The sequence below is a fragment of the Echinops telfairi genome, unplaced genomic scaffold (genome assembly GCF_000313985.2).
Source record: "Echinops telfairi isolate 266 unplaced genomic scaffold, ASM31398v2 ScPeMD7_7469;HRSCAF=8507_1, whole genome shotgun sequence".
In the NCBI taxonomy this organism is placed as follows: Eukaryota; Metazoa; Chordata; class Mammalia; order Afrosoricida; family Tenrecidae; genus Echinops; species Echinops telfairi.
In genome coordinates this window covers 46,885,519-46,896,136 of record NW_022111373.1, presented here as the reverse complement: position 1 = coordinate 46,896,136, position 10,618 = coordinate 46,885,519, and positions in this window count along the sequence as shown.

Here is a 10,618-nt window from a genome sequence, read left to right as displayed (position 1 = left end):
GCCATTGTTGCAGCCATTGTGTCGATTCACGATGTTCTTCAGTGACGCTCCTCTTTGTCAAGCAAAATATTCTTTTCCAGAAACTGGCTTCTTCTGATAACATGTACAAAATTCAAGAGATGAAGTCTCAAACTCAGGGCCTGGTCACTTTTTCTTTCTATTGAGTGTAATGGCAAGCTTAATCATGTAGTGGTTGTGTGTTGGGTTGCAAACCACAAGATCAGCAGTTCAAAACCACCAGCCACTGCATGGGAAAAAGTTGAGGCTTTCTAGTCCATAAAGAGTTACAGTCATAGAAACCCACGTGACCACTTCCACCCTGCCCTATAGGTTGGAAAAAAGTCCCGTGTTGACTCAATGGCAGCGAGTTGGTTTCTAGAGTACAGATTCTCAAAGAAGCAGGAAGGAAGGAGAGAGCATCCGGAAAGAAGAACCACCAGCAGAACTCAGACAGGGGTCTCTCAGCAGTGGTGGAGGCAGAGGGACCTGCTACCGAGAACCTGCGATTGCAGAGGAGCAGTGCTGAGCCTGTGAGGGACAGAGGGACCCGCTAAAGGTTCTAGAGCTGAGAACATGAGAGAGCAGAGGAGCAGTGCTGAGACTGCGGGACAGAGGGACCCGCTAAAGGACTTGGTACCAAGAACCTGCGAGAGCGGAGGAGCAGTGCTGAGACTGTGAGGGCCCGAGGGACCCACTAAAGGTTCTAGAACTGAGAACATGAGAGAGCAGGTGCTGTAATGTGAAGTTTTTTTCATTAAGCTTGGTAGTATGCTTATACCTTGTATTTGGGCTCTTAAGTTTGTTCCCGTTTCTTATTGATGATTCTTATAGCTCTAGGTGGTAAAGTTGGTTACATATTGAGATGCTAACTGCAAGGCCAACTCTTTAAAAACCCCAGACATTCCATGGGATAAAGATGAGCCTTTCTATTTCCATAATACTTATAGTCTAGAAAACACACAGGCACAATTCTACTCTGTTGTACAGGATTAATATGATTCAGAATTGTCAGGTTGATATGAATCAGGTAAACTCCATAATCTTGAATATTGTTTTTTAGTTGTGTGAACATTCCAAGAATTATGTAACTCAGCAGAGAAGTAGAATGTCCTGGAAAGGATTATTGGTGTCAAAAAGGATAAAGAAGGCTGGCAGGTGGAGACGTGTCTGGTGCATAGGAACCATCTTTGTCAGCTACGGAGTCGGTTTCTCCTTTTCCTTGGTGTAGCTGGAGGTCAGACAGAGCTCTGGGCTCATGTTCTTACCACCATCCCATCTGGCTAAACCATTCAGTAATTTACTGGGTTGGCTCTAATTGCATCTTTTGGTGATGTGACACTGTCTGTTGGTCCTTGCTCCCACTGAGCCAGATTTGGCGATGCATGCTACGTCTGAGATGTATGTACTCAAGAACATGGTCTAACTGACCCCCCTTACCTTCTAAAGCACCGCCATCAAGCACCCAGTGGTCTCTGTCAGGATTTCAGGATGAGCATTTACCAGCAGTATTTTGCTTCTCAATAGTTGAAGATGTTATGGTACATGTTGAAGTAAAAACTAAATATTTGCAAACTGCTCTAAATGTCAGTGCTTGTGAACTTCATGAGATCAATACTAGAGTTGAGGAAAGTAGTCCTCCAAACAGGATGGCTCTGAAATCCTTCCCAGAGTACAAAGAAGTGCCATCGTCAATCTTATTGCTACTCCTTTGAGCACACCGACATCATTACATTCTGTGGTAAACATATTGAGTATATCGTATCTCCTCCTAATGATCCTGTTCCCTCCTTAAATAAAATTATGAGAAATTTATTGTACTTTTGGATTGGATGATGGAAAATGGTACTTTATTTTTAAATTTTTATATTCCTTATTGCTTCTATTGTTATAATTATAAAATACTATTGTTATTAGTTCATTGCACTTTACCTATGAAATGTTGTGTTTCAGAACCATATTTTTTTTTCACACAAAATTATGGTAGTTTGTCCTCAGGAATAATGTGTCCTTACAAACTAAACTGTCCAGGGCCCATCGTTCAGGCTCTGATTCATTACTTCCTGGGCAAATGACCTAGCTTTATATTTTATAACATTTAACGTAAGTTGATTTGATTTACCACCAATTCTTAGACCATACTCGATCTCCAATTCCTGATATTTTTAATCAACTACTTATTGAAATTGGCTTTTGAGTACAGTCACTTTTATAAAGTGGATTAATTTTTGTAATCACTTTATTACATATATTAAGACTCATAACATATTTTATGGTATTTAGAAAATCTTTGTATTCACAGTGTAGTAAAAAGTCGTGTATTGGAAGAGATGAAAATTACTTAAGAATTACTTAGCTTTAGGCCATGCCCCTTCCTCCCAAGAGTTCTTACTGATTCAGGCACACTGTCACAAACTCCTTTTAAAACAATAAAGGTAACAGAAAGAGCAGTGCAATAAAAGCATGGCTAAGAAGGCAGTCGTGATGTCTCATCATACATATACTGGTGGCTGAGGTCCTACAAGCGGATCGACCAAACAGCCATGAAAAACTGATGGTGCTCAGCTTCTTGCCATGGGGGGTGTCTGGAATCCTAAAATGGCCCTTTGGAACAGGCGGGCATCTAACAAACAATAAGTTCTTGCAGACGATGATTTCCTCTTTGTAAGCTAAAGAGAACCACTTGTCCTGGAGATGAGGCTCCCCAAACAACAAAATGAAGAGTTGATAAGTCCATGTGGAAGAATGTACTCTTCAAATAAAGAATTTCTATAGAAACTTTTCGCCAAAGTGAAAATTGTGACGATCAAAGGAATGATGTGCTTTGCATAAGGAGAGGCTTCTGCCAAAGATGCAGGAAAAACTCTCCCTCTGTCTCTGTCTCTCTCATTCTTTGTCTCCCTCTCCCTCCCTCCCTCCCTCTCATCCTCTTCTTCTTCCTCTCCTTCATCCTCCTCCTCCTCCCTGTTATTGTCTATTCTGAGCTGACTTTCAAGTCAGCTAGTGAATATACATTCTGGAGGCCTGCCACTCTCCTTCCCTTTCCTTTATCCCCTCTGATAGTGTGTGACCAGAAAGAGCATTCTCTTGGGGGCCTCTCTTGAAATGTACATAGAATAAGATACTGTCTCAGGTCCAAAGTATCCAGACCCATTGATCTGAAGTGAAACATATGACTCTGTTATCTATGTGACATAGTGGTTATGAGTTGGTTGCAAAGTCACCAGTTCAAAACTATTAGATGCTCCTTTGGAAGAAAGATTAGCCTTTCTACTCCTGAAAATATTACACTCTTGGAAATCCATAGGGACAGTTCTACCCAGCCCTAAAGGATCACTGCCAGCCAGAAATGACTCAATGAGTTGTTTTTGCATTTGTTTTCGTTTTTAATCATGTCTCTTTAATTTATACCAAATGATTCAGTGGAACTGTGCAAATAGGTGTGTGAAATACTAGTAGAAGGGATTGATTGGTTTGGGATGTCATTCACGTGGATATCGAAGAGCTATCTCAGAAGTAGGAAGCGGGAATTCCCAGGACAATCAAGGAAGACGAGGCACCAGCGCAGCACATTAGAAATCTTTGCCGAAAGTGGCCAAGATTCAGCTCAGGGGCACCAGGGGCTGTGGCTATGGAGAACATGGGACAGCGCAAAGTGGTCACACTGGGACCAGAGGTCAAGGCAATAAGAACATGAAAGAGAACAGAGAAGTAGCATCAAGATTATGAGATTATAAATCAGAGCAACAGACTGGATGCCGCGTGCTTTCAGTTGCATCAGGGCTGCCACTTGAGTAGGGATTGAACTTCAAACTGAACTTCCCTTATCTGCATGGCTATTTACAGCTGATCCAGTATGGAGTTGACGGCAAAGTGGTATATCACATCTTGGATGTTCTCAGTTGCCACACCTTTGAGAACCCTGGGACAGCCAATTTGAAGGTGACACAACCCACGTATCACAGCATATTTTCATATGCTTGGTGGTCATTTGAATCTCCTTTTTAGTGCAAAGTCCGTTGGAACAAAGCCCTTTGTTAGCTTTATAATTGGTTGTCTTTTCAATGGGCTCAAGCAAAGAAACAATTGGGAGGAGGTCCTCACAGGACTGCAAAGTGTTTCAAGCTGTTGTGCATGAAGTTACTACTGGTCAGAACTGACTCAAGGGTACTTAACAACAACATCTGTCTTTTAATTAAGTTGTTGAAATTTTATATATGTTTTGGTTTGGGGATATATTAGATATAGTGATATCTGGGTTGTTGGACTTAATTCAGTCCAAAGTTTGTTTGAACACCGAAAAGTTCAAGAACTGAATCTATTTTTCTCATAAGAAATAATGGAAAACAAAACAGTTAATTCTAGGACCCCAAAATTACTCTTATAAATTCATTTGTTCAGAACTTTACCACAAAGTAAAAGCCCTAGATTGTGTAAATACCCTCTACAATATATAAACACAATGAATATACTACATTACGTATCAAAACACAATATAGTAAATAAAATTATGATAGTATATGCCAGAAAAGTGGGCAAAAATGTCAATGATACACAAACACACTAACACAAGCACTGTCCGTTCTGAGTGAGAGCAGACTATAGCATTGCTCCTTTGTGTCTGCAGGAGACGCGGCACAAGATTCACTCAGCCCACTGGGGCTTTTCAAGTTGGATTTTTGGTTCCATCGAGCAAAGTTGCAAACACAGAACTGATATTTTTTCTACATTTATTTTGTTCTCAACAAATGTAGTAGTGGACAATTTGAGATTGGAGCCATTTGACAACTGAGATATTTCTGTATATGGTTTCCAAACATATCATGCATTCATTAGTTTGCTTTTTTCTAAGTTTTTTTCAATAGCTTTATTGACCAATAACTCAAAAATCATACAATTCAATAGTTCAATCACATCCAGAAGAGATGTACAATATCACTATAAATATTTTTTAAACTAATATTAAATTCTTTGAGGTTCCATTATCTTCATATATTTACTTATGTACATAATGTGTTATTATATTAAGTAATCCATTTTTTAAAGCTAGACAAAGCAGAGCTGTCCCCTCATTTTCTTTTTAAAAAATTACAATTTTTGATAGCATTTTTATCTTTAAACTACTTTGAGTTTATTTATTATGTGCCAGAAAATACTTATTTTGCCAAATGAAGGTTGTAGATATATCAAAGAGACAGGATCCATCTTGGAAGTGTTAACAGAAACCAAAGCTTGGAAATTTTATATAATATTAAGTAATATCGTAATATAATACAAAATAATACTTACAACTAATTAATTGAACAAAATAATGGGATAAAAATCAACAGACTTTTGCTACAGTATTTTTCAGTATTTTTACAGAATTTTCAGTAGCTTTAGAAGATACTATCAATTCTAGGGAAGACATAAAGGAAAAGATTGAAACAATACACATTGTCATAGTACCCCCCCAAAATAGTCAACATTTAACCATTTCAAGAAGTGGCATACAAACAAAAATCAAAGCAACTGAATGAAGTTCAAGCTGCACTGAAAATGTTAACCAAAAAATGGCACCAAGAATTGATGGGATATTAATTGAAATGGGTCAACAAGCTGATAAAGCACTAGCTGTATTCACTTGTCAATGCTGGGAAATTTAGAACACAGCTACTCAGTAAACTAACTAGACAAGATCCATATCTGTACCTATTCCTAAGAAAGGCAACCAAACAGAATGCTCAAACTACAGAACAATATCTCTGATATCACATGAAAATAAAATTTTGCTGAAGATTATCCACAATGGATGTAGCAGTACATGCTAGGGAGCTATCAGAGGTTAAGGCTACATTCAGAAGAGGACATGGAATAACAGATGTCATTGCTGAAGTCAGATGGACCTTCACTGAAGGCATAGAATACTAAAAAGATGTTTACTAGTGTTGTATTGACTATACCAAAATATTTGACTCTGTGGATCATAATCAACTTCAGATTGTGTTGAGGAGAATAGGAATTGTACAATACTTCATTGTGCTCATGAGGAACTTGTATATGGATCAAGAACTTCAGGTGGATCAAGGCCTTTGGGTAAGGAACCAGGGAATAGTGCATGATTTTAAAATCAGAAATGGTATGTGAGGATTTTACCCTTATAATTGTTCAATCTGAGATGCCGAGAAAATAATCACAGAATGTGAAGAAGAATTTAGTATCAGAATTTGATGGAAGTTAATTAACAATTGGAGCCATGCAGATGGCACAACCTGCTGGCTGAAGGTGCGGACAACTTGAAGCACTTGCTGATAAAAATCAAGGATTGCAGCCTTCTGTCTGGATTATAACTCAATATAAAGAAGAACAAACTTCACACACTGGATTAATTGGCAACATCATGATATTTTGCAGAAAAAGTTGAAGTGGGCAAGGATTTTTCTAGCTTGAATCCACCATCAATGCTCATGGAAGTAGCAGTCAAACGACTAGTGGTTTTAGGTATAGCTGCAGCACAAGACCTATGTAGAATATTACTTTGCAAAGATGTTACTTTAAGGACTAAGGTATGCCTGACTCAAGGCATGCTATTTTCAATTGCTTTACATACATGTGGAAGTTGGACATTGAATAAAGAAGATGGAAGAACGATTGATAAAGAAGAGTAATTGAATTGTGATGCTAGAGAAAAATATCTGAAGTACCATGGACTGCTGAAAAGATAAACAAACCAAACGTTCCTGAACGAAGTAGAGCCAGTGCTCCTTAGAGGTCGGGAAGATGAGACTTCATCTTACGTACTTTGGACATGTTTCTAGAAGACGATTTCCTGGAGAAGGTTATCATGTTTGGCTAAATAAAGGAGCAGCAAAGGACAGGAAGGCCCCGGCAGAGATGCAGTAACACTGTGGCTACAGGAATGGGCTCAAGCATCAGAGCACTATGGGGTGGCCTGGGCTGCTGTGCATTGGAACGATTCAATGGCACCGACTAACAACAGCAAGATCTCTTCAAGGATACACAGGCTACTTCTCCTACTCTTTTGTGAGCCCTGCACTTAGGGATCTGCTTCAATATAATATTGTATGAAAGCAATTTTATATTAGAAAAATCTGGAATAATCTGTTTTAACCAAATGATTAAGTTTGATGTCACAGTAATAAAACATGTAGACAACATAAACCTCTTATTATGATGCAATGAACCCTCTTTGCTTCTCTGGACATTTTATCACAAAATTCATAACTCAGGTTTGTTGAAGACAAATGAAGTAGGTAAATTCAAATTGAATACATCACCTGAAATATTCAAAGTTCTCAAAAAATATAAAAGAAGAATAAAGACTGTCACAAATGTGAAGATGCTGCATGGATGTGATATCCTGCAGGGATCCTAAAATATTAAAAATAAGCATTAGTGGAAACTGCTGAAATATTTTATTAATATAGACTTTATATTTATTTATATAGACTTTATTTGTCTGTACTTTAAGTAATAGAAATATACATTTGTTGCTGTTGCTATTATTTTAGTCAAAATTATTATTTTATTCAATTATTATGCTTTGTCAAAATATGCTAAAGAACTATTAATGTTAGGAAAACTGCTTTATGCAGGATATGGGAATCCATTGTTTTTCTTTGAAATATGTTGTACATACAATGCTGCTCCAAACTAAGGTTTACTAAAATTAGAAGTATATTACTTGGTATAAGGGATTGTGATGGTTGGTATTGGCTTCATGTAATAAGACATATAGAAAATAAAGATAAACTAGTACTGTGATTTCAATTCCCATTTACTCCATTTTTTCAGGTAAGTATTGCTATTCCTGAGGTCACCCTCTTGCTTATAATGGAGATGGACGAGATTTTTACAATAGATGTAGTTGTGACATATTTTCATGTGAAGTTTATATATAGAATTGTAGGGCTGGATCTTACCCTATCAATCAGTCACACCTGATGGCGCCACCTTGTGGGTGTGGCCTTTTCATTAGGAGGATGCTGGGAATCAGTGGATTTTATTCTCTAGTCATGTTGGCCTAACACAACAGATCAAACAAAATTATTTTGAATAGTACTTTCTGAATGATTCCTTTATAAAAATCATCACGTTTTATGAAAATCTTGTTTTATCCATTCAGGATTGTTTGTAATTCAACTGTGTAAATTTTAAGATTGAAATTGATAAACATCAAAATACAGTTGGAGAACCTAAGTTGTATTTTATTCACGATAAGCAGTGTAATTGGACAAATTCAGCTGGCAAAACCATCTCATTGAGGAATCAGTGACTGTGCTAGGACAATGACTCACACCAATCCTATTTCTGGAATTCTCTGACTTTGTAAATTTATTTTGCTTTTCCTTCTGGCTCTGTAACATCTCACTGTGGCTGAAAATATGGTAGGTTTTGTTGTTTTCTGGTTCCCCCTGAAAAATAATTTAGTGTCTGTTTCGCAGATGTTTCCTTGCATTGGCCTGAGGAGGTACAGATGTCTAACTCTGTGTTTCCAACAGAGCAAAATATCCCTAACACTTTTTGACTGTTAGTTCTCTGCAAGGTTTTTAGTTAACACTTCTTGAAACCTAGCCATATAACATTAAACCTCAAAATATCTATTATGACAGTGGAGAGGAAATCTATAAAATAATGTGTGTGTTTTTTTAAAATAAACTTCCATTAATTCAATAGTGTACGATGCCATCCTTAGGGATTCCCAACATGTAGGACCTTCACCACGAGTTGTAAATCATCAGTTGGAAGTGTATCATTGAGAGCAAGGCCTAGTTTAGAGAGAGAAAAGGGACCTATTTGTTATAATTTGATGTAAAACTATACTTGAGAACACTGAAATTAACATGGTGATATTAAGAGAAAGTACCTAAATGATAGGATAAATAGAATAAACTTGATATTACACTTCCATAAATCACATGCTAAGGAATGGGGGTATATTTGGTAAACATGAATTACCTTATTTAAGCTTGGTTTGGTTTTTTTTTTACATACTGGGGCAATATATTTGTTTTTCTAAAATATACTTGAGACTATAATAAGTTTTGGGGAACCATGTCCGCATATCATGTTTAAAATTTACAGCAATCAAATGATGAAGTCCATGTTTCATTAGACACTCGGTGCATGCATGTGTCTGGTTACCTCTAGCTACAAAAAAGGAAGCACTCCTGTTTAACACTGCTACCAAAACATCTGAGTATGCACATACAACACATGGTAAAAGTCGTCTATAAAAGTCTGATAATAAATAACATGTGCAAGAATAAGAAAGTCAGATAAAATTGAGTAAACAGATGAGTTGTCACAGTTTTGTTTGCCATGAGATCTGTGTCCTGCAGGCCTCTTTTTTATACACAGCTTACACGCGTTTTAACAAAACAAGAAAACAAATTGACCCCAAGAATCAGACAAGGAAACGTCTCATATGGCTACAGATTCCTTCTTACTCAGGTTAGTTCCTTATGCTAGACAATTCTTTACATGAAAATGATGGCATAGAATCAAAGATAGTGACTGGAAAATCCATAGATTTTTTACTCCTAACACACCAGTAAATAAAATGTTGTATAGTTGCATTAAAATTTGCATTGCAGAATATACATATCAAAAGCATAATCCATGTTATTTCAAATTAATTAAATGCTATTTAACTATTTGAAAAAATGTAATTTCTTTTTTCCCCTTGCAATAACATTAGATAGCAAATAAAACACACCAAGGTAATTCAATAGAAATAGTTAATAAGAATAACAATCATTATACTTTATTAACTGTAATAACAATTTCCTTATCTTTTGAATAATGGCCTCCACATTTTCTTTATGTATTTCATTCCATAAATTATACATGTGGCTTGATTGCAGAATGAATGCTGGTTCCTATTTGAAGTAACTATAATTTGGCCTTTTCTGTTGTTGCTGTGGCTTTTGAAAGTCTTGGCATATGGGTAATGTCATAAAGATTATCTAGTTGGGTTGGGGACCTACTTGCATAATCGCTCTAGATATTTCTTTTAATATGTAAAATAGGTCCTACTTTCTTAGACTATATAAATTGAGATAGTTTATTGTGCCAGGCTGGCCAATAAATACAAGTGGGATTAATTGAAGGGTGGAGAGATAAATGGCTCAGTGAGCCTTGCCTTTATTGTCTCTTGTTCTTTGATCATTGGACCAGTGTGCGGCTGCCTTGCATGTTCTGTGCCTCAATTTAGAGGCTATACTACCTGTGGGACGCCTAGCCTGTGGACTGTGTCGCTATAACTTGAGGTCCCTTTAAGACTACATGATTGGAATATACATCTCTGGAGCTGGGACTGACAGTTGGTGACCTGCTTTGCTGTTGGCTGTTGTGCTGATTTAGCCTAGCTCTATATAGAGAGGAAGACTAAAAGGGACTGCCAGTGTCTCACAACTCTCTCTCATGGGAGTGAGTTTGTACTGCTTTATAATTTAACTGTTCATTTCTTGTATTATATATGTATCTATCTGTATATAATTTAACAGTTCAGTTCTTGTGTTACATATTTATCTCTATCTATCTATCTATCTATCTATCTATCTATCTATCTATCTATCTATCTATCATCTATCTATCTATAAAATTACTAGAAATCTGG